The sequence below is a fragment of the Phascolarctos cinereus genome, unplaced genomic scaffold (assembly GCF_003287225.1).
Source record: "Phascolarctos cinereus isolate Bilbo 61053 unplaced genomic scaffold, phaCin_HiC Scaffold_2;HRSCAF=192, whole genome shotgun sequence".
Classification (NCBI taxonomy): Eukaryota; Metazoa; Chordata; class Mammalia; order Diprotodontia; family Phascolarctidae; genus Phascolarctos; species Phascolarctos cinereus.
In genome coordinates this window covers 153,261,308-153,271,159 of record NW_027555625.1, presented here as the reverse complement: position 1 = coordinate 153,271,159, position 9,852 = coordinate 153,261,308, and the positions used below count along the sequence as shown (strand labels likewise).

The following is a 9,852-nucleotide window of genomic DNA, read 5'->3' as shown; positions in this document are numbered from 1 at the left end:
GGGCAGATATTGTTTGATTTCCTGCCTCCAATGAACAAAAAAAAAATAGGGGAGGGGCAGATGTTTGATAATTCCTCATCTGTAGTCCCCAGCCTTTAGGATTTAAGAGGGAAAAGAAAGTCATCAACAAGTGTGCCTATCATGTGCCAGGCACTGCGCCCTGCTCTCAAAGAGCTCAGTCTAATGGGGAATACAACATGCCAACAGCTATCTACAAGCACAACACGTGTAGGATAAATCGGAGATCATCCCAGAGCACCAGTCAGCAGCAGCTAGGTGGAGTAGGGTGTCCGTTCAAATAGACTTCATGCATTACTAGATGTGTGACCCCAGGCAAGTCACTTAACATCTGTCTGCCTCAGTTTCCTCATCTGTAAAACGAAAATAGCACCTACCTCCCAGGGATATTGTGAGAATCAAAAGAACATCTGTAAATAAATAGCACATAGCAGACGCTGATTTTATTCTGAGACAGAGAACTTAGACAAGTCACTCTTCTGTCTGCTAGCCTGTTTCCTCCCCTTCAAAAGAAGGGGGTCGGCCAGATGATCCTTTCCTTTCCTAAACCGACGCTCCCGTACTGTCCTGGGTCCAGCGCTGCTAGTCAGACACACAGGACTAGGCTCTTCCTTATCTCGCGCCCAACAACCACGGCAACCCATGGCAATCCCTAAGCCAATCGGAACAGTAACTGCTATGTTGCGCAGGCGCAGTTCAAGCGTTACAGCCCGCTAGGTCTCGGGGCCTGGGGATGCATACATACCATTATCCGATTAAGACCAATGAGAGTCCAGAAAAGTGACAGGGACTGATAGGAAAGGGGGTGTGTGCTTGCAACTGAATGCAGAGGCAGTCGCTGGTCACGTGATGCGAGCTCGGCGTGCCATGTGATCTCTGCAGTCGGCTGTTTCCGAGGCCCCTTCTTCGGCTGTAGGTGAGGGGACCAGAAGGATCGGCGGCGCAGAGGGAACTGTCAAACTACAAGCCTCGGGCCCCTTCCATCCCGGCTGCCTTGGCCCTCTAGCTCCAGCAGCAAGGCTAAGAAACAGGGGCGGGGCGAGGGCGGGGCGCGAAGTGGGGGGGAGAGGAGGGAGGAGAGCGTCCGAGCAGCCAATGAGCTGTGAGCGCGGCGGGGACGGAGCCGCCCAGGCCGCTCCGCCCCGCCCCGCCCCTCGCCCTGCCCCGGACGCGTCCTGGCTGCGAGCAGTGCGGAGCAGGGTGAGTGTGTTTGACGGGGCCCGCCGGAGCCCGGTGCCCGGCCTCGGGACCTGCAGCCCAAGGGGACATGGGGCGGGGCCGGTCGCTGCAATTTAATCTGACCCGAGGGGCGGGGGGAGCGAAGGGTGCGGAGTGGGACTTTGACTTTACTAGGAAGCTCTGAGAGGAAAGGGAGGCACGGGGCTTTATTTGTAGTTCGCCGCTGACTCTCAGGGAAACCCCCGTAAGCTGGTTGGCTTATATTTATCTATCTATCTATCTATATCTATCTATCTATCTATCTATCTATCTATCATCTATCTATCTATCTATCTATCTAGTCTGCAGTTGATTTCATCATTGCAAGATACTCCCAGTTTGGAATCTCCTTCCACACTTGGGAGTCTGCGTAGGCAACGCCACTAGGCACAGAGAGGTTTAGTGAGCTGTCCATCAGCACAATCAGTATGTACCAGAGGCACGACTTGAACCCAGCTCTCCTTGACTCCAAGGCCATCTCTCTAGCACCATCACAGTGCCTCTTCGTGTTGATGTCACGTGTTGTTGACATATAAGATGCAAAGCCATCTTTAGGATTCTATGTAAATAACTACTAAAAATAACAAGTATATTTGGACTGTGTGTTCTTTAAAATGCACGTATGCTTTTGATGCGTTATGGCCAGTGTGGACAGGTAGGTTACACTGAAGGCATCTATGGTTGGATGGGGTGTTGGACTAAGAAGATTTAACTTTCCAGATTAAACAGATCAGGCAGAGCTAGCTCGAGGTGAGAAATTTTGAGCGAAATGGTATGAAGCATAGTTATGGAATAGAATCGAAGGCAAAAAAGATTATTGAAAGTGCTGTTAAAGTATCCACTCCTAACATTTTCCCAGGATGCTTCAAAGCAGTCGTGAAGTTTCTTACCAGAAAAAAAAAAGTGATTTGCATTTGAGCATTTTTCTTCTGGTATTTTGGGTGATTTTTCGTGGGTGTTTGTCCAATCTCCATTATTAGATGGTAAGATCCTTATAGGCAGCCTCCCACAGTACTCTATACTCAATAGGCTCTGGAGACTAAAACCTGGTTATCTTGGTAATGAGAGCCACCAAATTTGATGTCATTTTTCAGCCTTGTAATCTGGGTTTATGCCCTGTTCATCCTCCCCTGCAGCATTTCTGGGTTAAATGAACAAATGAATGAATAAACAAGCCTTTATTAATTGCCTACTCTGTGCCAAGCATCATGCTTGATATTGGGGACACAAATGTGAAAGCTATATGATCACTAGCCTAAAAGAACTCACATTCTTTTGAGCTTTTACAGGGAAAGGAGTTTTAAACTAGGCAGTCACAGGGATTATGAGAGGAGGTATAGGACAAGTCAGTAGTCACTTCCTTTTTAGGAGCAGTGGCAGCACAAAAAAAGCCAGAGGTACTAAGCTAGAAGGTGGCAGAGAAGAGGAGTGGCAGGGAACATGATGAGATGCTGGGTTTCCTGGTGAATACCTAGGTGGGATTAAAGCATGGTATAGGATAGCTACATATTAGCAGGTTAGGTGACTTTTCTGGAAAAATGCCAAAATTGGGTGGAATAACTCCCTTTAGTATAGCCAGATAATAGAATGCTGTAGTTAATGGGATCCTTCCACTAGGAAAATTTAAGAATAAAATAGTCACCCACCTTTCTGACTGGTTTAGGTACAGTTCCATTTATAAGCAAGGCAATAAACTAGTTAGGTAACCCTCCTAAATCTATGATTCTCCTTTGTTGCAAGAATATCCTTATGAGGATCTTGTTTTTTCAACAGTTCCTAAACATTTCCAATTGTCTGAAAGGGTGTTAAATTTTTATTTTTAAATTTCAAAGCTAAATTATTTTAAATTCATTTTTTAAACTTTAAAATGTGTCATAAAGCACCTTTAGAAGGAAAGGAAAAGAACTGGAAAGCCAGAATGGTATTACAACTTTCAGGCGTTTGGAATGAATGCTTTTAAGTTTTTTTCTCACAGTTTTTGATTGGAAGTGGGTGGGTGAATAGGTTTTGTAATGATGGTGAGAGAGAGAGAGAGAGAGAGAGAGAGAGAGAGAGAGAGAGAGAGAGAGAGAGAGAGAGAGATTTAACGTTTTTTAAATATACAGAACAGAAGGAGTTCCATAGGAAACACAGGTGAGCAGGACAGATTCAAAACTAATGTGTCGAATTTACTATATGCTTTTAAAAAAGTGGTGAGAAAAGCAAGTGGACGTTCATAATTACATAGTGAATTTTCTTTTGTATTATACTGTGTATGGAAATGCTTTTTGTGTTTAAGAATATTTTATTACAAAAAGGAATTATTGCTTTAATCATCACCGTTTTTGAGTTTAGAAACATTGCTCTTGATTTTGGCTTTCATTTTTTGAAATGTTGTCTCCCTGTCATAATTTGGGGGCTAGGAAAATGGATGATATGTGCAATAATTATTATGTGATGCTATTAAATCACTCAGCATGGCCATAGAAGTGCCATAATGACATTGTGAAGAGCTAAGTAAATTACTCCAGGACTGGATGTTCAACTTATTTGAAACCCTGCAACCTAGCTGTTGCTTTGGGGTATAACTTTCAGTTTTTATTGCTTTTTCTACATACTTCTAGAAGAATGTGACTATCTGTATTATTCTAAGCAGTTCCAAATAAGATGTTGGATAAGTTTTAAAAAAAGTTTTCCACAGTGGAATGAGATGAACGTGAAACATCAGAACAAGGTTGATTTTTTGAAAATTATGTGGCTGAACCCTATGTGTGTGTGTGTGTGTGTGTATAAAGCTTATCTATGTAGCTGAACTTAGCTATATATTTGTGATACTCATGGTGTACAATTTCTATATTTTTCAGTCTTTAAGAAATGTGAAACTTCCTCAAAATTAGGCTGCATTCCTTTGAAATATTTTCCTTCCTTTCTTATCGAATTATATTTGCTTTTTTGTTTCATCAGTTAATGAATACATTAAGCACCTACCAAAAATCAAACAGTTTTTGACCAAAAGGAGCTTACATGCTGGGTATGGGGATGTGAATACAAATTTATACATAGTAATTTAAAGTGGGTAGGGAAGCTAGGCATTAATAATAATAATAATAATAGCTAGTATTGGTATAGTGCTTTAAGTTTTGCAGGCACTTGACAAATAACTCTTTTGTTGCTCACAACAACCTTGGGAGGTAGGTGGTATTATTTCTAAGAGGTGGAGATGAGAAGTGAATACATTCCAGGCGTGGGGCAAAGACACAGAGGTGGGAGATGAATAACTTGTGTGAGGAACATAAAGAAGGCCATGTTGGCTGGACTGAACATTTTGTGAAGCCCAGTAATACATAATAAGCCTGGAAAGGTATAGTGGACCCAATTTGTAAAAGACTTTAAACAGATCTGTTTTTAATTTTATCCTAGAAGCAATGAGAAGGGTACTCGAACTTATTGAGCAAGGTTTACTGAACATAGTCTGACCTGTGCTTTAGGAACATCACTTCATTAGCTATGTGAAGGGTAGGAATTAGAAAGAGAAGAAATTTATGGCAGGGATGCCAGTAAGGAGGACCTAAACAAGAGTAGTGGTTATATGAGTGTAGAGGAAGGAAAAGAAATGTTGTGGAGATGGAAGCCTCACAGTTATTGAAGAGCTGTTTTTCACCAATGGTGGTCTTTCACTGAATATCAAATTTCCCTGGTGGAATTGTTTATGTGAGTGTGAGCATATTACCAACTTGAAAGAATTAAATGCAAATGTAAGTATTGTAAAATGACCAAAAAAGGACTTCAAAATAAATTTTCACATCCCCTTCCCCAAACTCTTCCTTTCTGTGTGCTTTATTTAGCTGGGCACTCAGTTACCAACTCCACAAATGTTGTTCGAACTAATTTGATTAGAGTGACTTGAAATCAAACATCTGTCTGCAACACCAAAAACATATGAGCATCTTCAGTTGTTTAATTAACAACCATAAGTAAAATCTCTTGAGTGTGTAAAATCAAGTACATATATAACAGTAGGATCCTCTTTCCAAGGAAATCTACTACATCAAACCAAGAACTTTTCATTAGTTTAATTTAAAGGTGTTTATGGATCTGTACATACAACTGAAGTGTCTCAGTTTCATTGTTAGAGTAATCAGGGTGATTCAGCCACTTCTATTTGCTTTTCACCGTACTACTGACTCATGGCCTACATGGTTTCTCCCTGTTTAAGTGTTCCTTCTTTACTCTAGGAAGTAGTGTCTAAGGATCTGTAGTTTTCTCTTTTTATTTGCTTCAGTCCCCCATATACAGAAAGTGCTTCTGGAAAAACATCCAAGTGTTAAATTTCTCTCTCTCTTTTCTGGGAGATTCTCCCTTCAGTTGTCCTCCCAGCTTTATTCCCAATAAGTAAATACACTGCTTAGAGAAGTGCTAATGGTTAAAAATGTTTAAGAGAAAATAAACATTTTAAACAAAGCTGAGGAAACAGATTTTCCTTTGCCCAGAGAAAAGGCAAGGAGAGAAAGGAGGTATAGGATTATTGCCTTAGGGTATGTAGTGCAGGGTTGTTTCAGCAACACAGCTTCTGTCCTGATATGCTTTGTGCCAATTGGCCCAAGCAGCCTCAGGCTGGATGTCACCTCTGTCTGTTTTGCTGCCCTAGCTCGGTGCATATTCAGCTTATCCTTTTAGTGTCTGGGTTCCTCTTCAAAGTCTGTTTTCTGGACTCAATGAACTGGCTTTTAAATGTTACCCTGAGGTATACCCTGTTATTCTTCATCCTAGAGAGTTGTTTCTGATTGAGTGAAGAGACTATTTCCCATTTCAAAGGGATCACCTGTTGTGGCTCTATCATTTATATTTAGTCTATCACTTTAGTGTTAGTACCTTTTTTTAAAATGTGTGAGTAGGTTCTGGATTTTTTTTCCCCCTTCTGTGAAATATTTGCTGTCCCTAGCAAATCAGTCAGAGTATGCTGAGCATATTTGTCCTTAGTCTTAAATTCTGTATTTTTCTCTAGTGACTACAGGTCTAAATTATATGCAGGACATATTTTGGTAGTACATGCTACAATAATACATGCACAGTACATGCAAGTAAATATGCACAAAAAGGAATGCAATAATAACAATTGGTCTACACAGTAACAACATATATAAATAGTAATGTATGTGCAAAAAGGCAAACAGAAAATTATATATAATGGTAAATGTTTCTAAGGTATGTAAATATACCATAAATACCGCATTCATGAATGAACATGTGTAATTGTACAAGAAGCACACTTTTCATAGAAATTAGTATTATCTGACTACACATGTAAGCACTTCACTGTTTTCCCCTATAATATCACATTAGTCTCTTCACAGATCAAATAGTTCTAGGTCTCCTGTGACCTGCAGGTCTTTTTGTCTTTATTCTGCTTGTTCTTGAAAATTCTTGTCAGAATTTTAGTTGTGTATCCCTAAACCTGAATCTGTGGAGAGTCCAGAATAGCTGGTCTCCATAGCTTATGTTCTAGTCAGGAAAGATGCTACCTCCATTTTGACTGATGATGGATCATAGTACTCCACTACTTCTTCAATTAAAATGTCTGCTTTTGAGCCATTTTCTGGTTTACACAGTCTTTGAAAAACTGATTATGGAGTAGTTTTTTAACATCAAATTTCTTAGTAAAACTGTGTCCTTGTTGAGAGTCTGGACAATGAACTCAGAGATCATGCTGCCATTTATTTCAGTCAGTACTCTTATGAGCTGAAGTTGGAGTTAGGTAATGAGCTTCTGTCAGCTTCTCTCTAGGCTGAGAATAAGACTGGGTGTGAAAATCTTCAGTCTTTCCATTCTCAAGATCTCAGAAACACAAGTCAAGAAGAAGACATAATTCTTAACCAAACATCAGTAGGAATGATGCAAATCCTGTGGTGTCATTCCTGATGTTTACTAGGTGTGCCTCATGTTGGCTCTGCCAAGATTCTTGTTCTGACATTGGTGTTCTGAATATGTTGTATAATTGAATTATATAATTAAAATGCTAAGGGTGTGGGTCCTCTTGAAGGGTGGTAAGGTAAACTTCTAGATATCTAGGCAGGTAGGTGAGCATGGTACAATAATTGGATAGAATGCTAGGCTTTGAGTGAGAGACATGAAGTTCAAATCCTGCCACAGGACTGGCCAACTCAGTTACTCTTTCTCAACCTCAGTTTTCTGAGGGAGTATAACAGCACTTACCTCAAAAGGTTGTTGTGAGGATCAAATATAATGACATAATGAATTTAAAGTGATTTCTTTGCAAGGCATAAAATATTATATACATGTTAGCTGTTATATGCATTGTTTATTTATTATTATTGATAAGGAAAATCTGTACCAAACACATATGCAATTTGTAATCACTGAGATCCAATCTAACTATTTAGATGGGTACCAGAGTCAGAATTTTAGCATATAAAACTCCTAGGAAATAATAGCACATTCAGCTTGAAGGAGATAAAGGAGATAAAAATATATCCCTCAGTAAGCAGAATTCTGTAACAATGAAATGCTTTAGCACTTTAAGAGCAATAAAAGAATGACCCTGCTCAAGCAGCTTTTCTCAAACTTTTTAGTCTCAGGATCCTTTTAAGCTCTTAAAACTTATTGACGAACCCTCACAGTGATTTAATGGGTTACATCTATTGGTACTTACCATTTTAGAAACTAAAATGTTTTAGTGTTATTATGAAATAGTTTTGACCTGCTAGACTCCTTGAAAGTTTCTCAGTGATTCCTAGGAGTCCCTAGATCACACTTTGAAGACTGAGGTGCTAAATGGTAGGAAAGCTAAGTATATTTTGTTTTGCCCTGTAATTAAGATTTTGTTGAAATCATTGAGTTTTCAAGTAAAGGGTGTCACTTGGCAGGTATGTTGAAGAGTTGGGGTGTATGGATGTTCAGAGAAGACTAGTACCTCTGGTATGCGGGCTGCTTATCTACCTTTGGTGTCCACCCAACTCTTGGCATCCAATTCTTACCTGTGACTCTAAGAAGCTATAGCATGCGCAAAAGCCACACTCTGGTAAACCATTTAGGCAGACAGGCTAAACCAACATAAGGATAACCTATGGGCCTCAAACCTGTCGGCCAGCTGGGGGGGGCGGTAATCTACCACAAGCATGTGGAGACTTCCCCTGGCAGAATGAGTGGATGAGAACAATTCGTTCCAATGGTCATGAAGGCAGCTAAAGCAAGCACTATGGAGTGCTTACAGCTTGGTTACACATCGAAGATGCCAGGGTCATCCATAGGATCCTGAGCCATTTACAGTCATCTTGGCTTTTGTTTTGCCACTGGACTTCAGTGATTCTGGAAGAGACAGTGAGGCCTACGACTTCAGGCAACTCTGCATCACTTAAATCCAATTTCTGTTCAAGTCAAAAGACATCACTCATACCATTATGCCATTTTTTTAAACCTAGATTATGGATTGATTCTCTGCTGCTTATGATAATTTTGGCCTGACAATTAACTCCAAGAAAACAGAGGTTCTCCACCAGCCAGCACCACACCATTCATGGAACCATCAGTAACAGCAGTTGGAGAAATTTTGAATGCTGTGGATAAGTTCACTTTCCTTAGCAGTTTACTTTTCAGGGATGTACACATAGATGATGAGGTTGATGCACACATTGCCACTGCTAGCTCAGTATTTGGGAGGCTCTGAAGTAAAGTGTGGGAGAGAAGAGGTATCACAGATGCCTATCAAACTAAAGGTCTACAGAGCCATTGTGTTGACCTCATTGTTGTATGCCTGTGAAACCTGGACAGTATACCAGCACCATGCCAGCAAACTGAGTCACTTCCATTTGAATAATCTTAGGAAGATTCTGAGGAGCATGTGGCAAGAGAAGCTGAATTGCCAGGCATTCAAACTCTATGCAGAGAGCATCACTCCAATGGGCTGGCTGCATTGTTCAAATGCCAAACGTACATTTGCCCAAAAGACTGTTTTATAGAGAACTCACACCAGGCAGGCGCTCACATAAAGGTCAGAAAAAACTATCTGAGGACACTCTCAAGGTGTCTTTGAAGAACTTTGGAATTGATTGTGAGATGTGGGAGACACTGGCAAAGGACTATCCAGCATGGCGTGCTCACATCAAAGAGAGAACTGTGCCCTCTAGAGTAAAGCAAAAGTGTAGTAGCTCAAAAGAAACATGAGGTGTGCAAATTTAGAGACATTTCCACTCCAGATGTTCATATGAACTATTTGTGCCTGACCTGTGGTAGAACCTCCCAAGCCTGTTTTGGTCTGATTAGACATAGTTGGACACATTGTACCTTGACCCCAACATAATGGTGTTGTTTTGGTTTTCTTCAAGCATGAAGGACAATAACCATTGTTGCAGAGGGAATTATTTTCAGGTATGTGTGAGATGGACAAGATGGTCACCAAGGTTCTTTTCAACCATAATTCTTGGGCTCTGTGATGTGGTTCAATAACGTTACATTCATATAGAAAGTAAGGATCACTGTGGGCTGCATATTGATTTAGAAAACTACATACTAACATTGTCTGTGTTCTACTGTATTTTTATTTATCTTGTTAAATATTTCCCAATTATATCTTAACCTGGTTCTGCATATTTAATACCTCTGCTATGGTTGATACCAAAC

The 9,852-nt window shown here is 40.5% G+C and overlaps 1 protein-coding gene across 1 annotated transcript in view; it reads left to right on the top strand.

Moving 5' to 3' along the window:
- Positions 1–1,176: 1,176 nt before the first annotated feature.
- Positions 1,177–9,852, top strand: part of GZF2 (GDNF inducible zinc finger protein 2) — a 39,679-nt gene continuing 31,003 nt past the window's right edge. The window contains exon 1 of the mRNA XM_020986994.1: positions 1,177–1,218. The gene's annotated coding sequence lies outside the window, so the exon portion shown is untranslated. The remainder of the gene's footprint in view (positions 1,219–9,852) is intronic.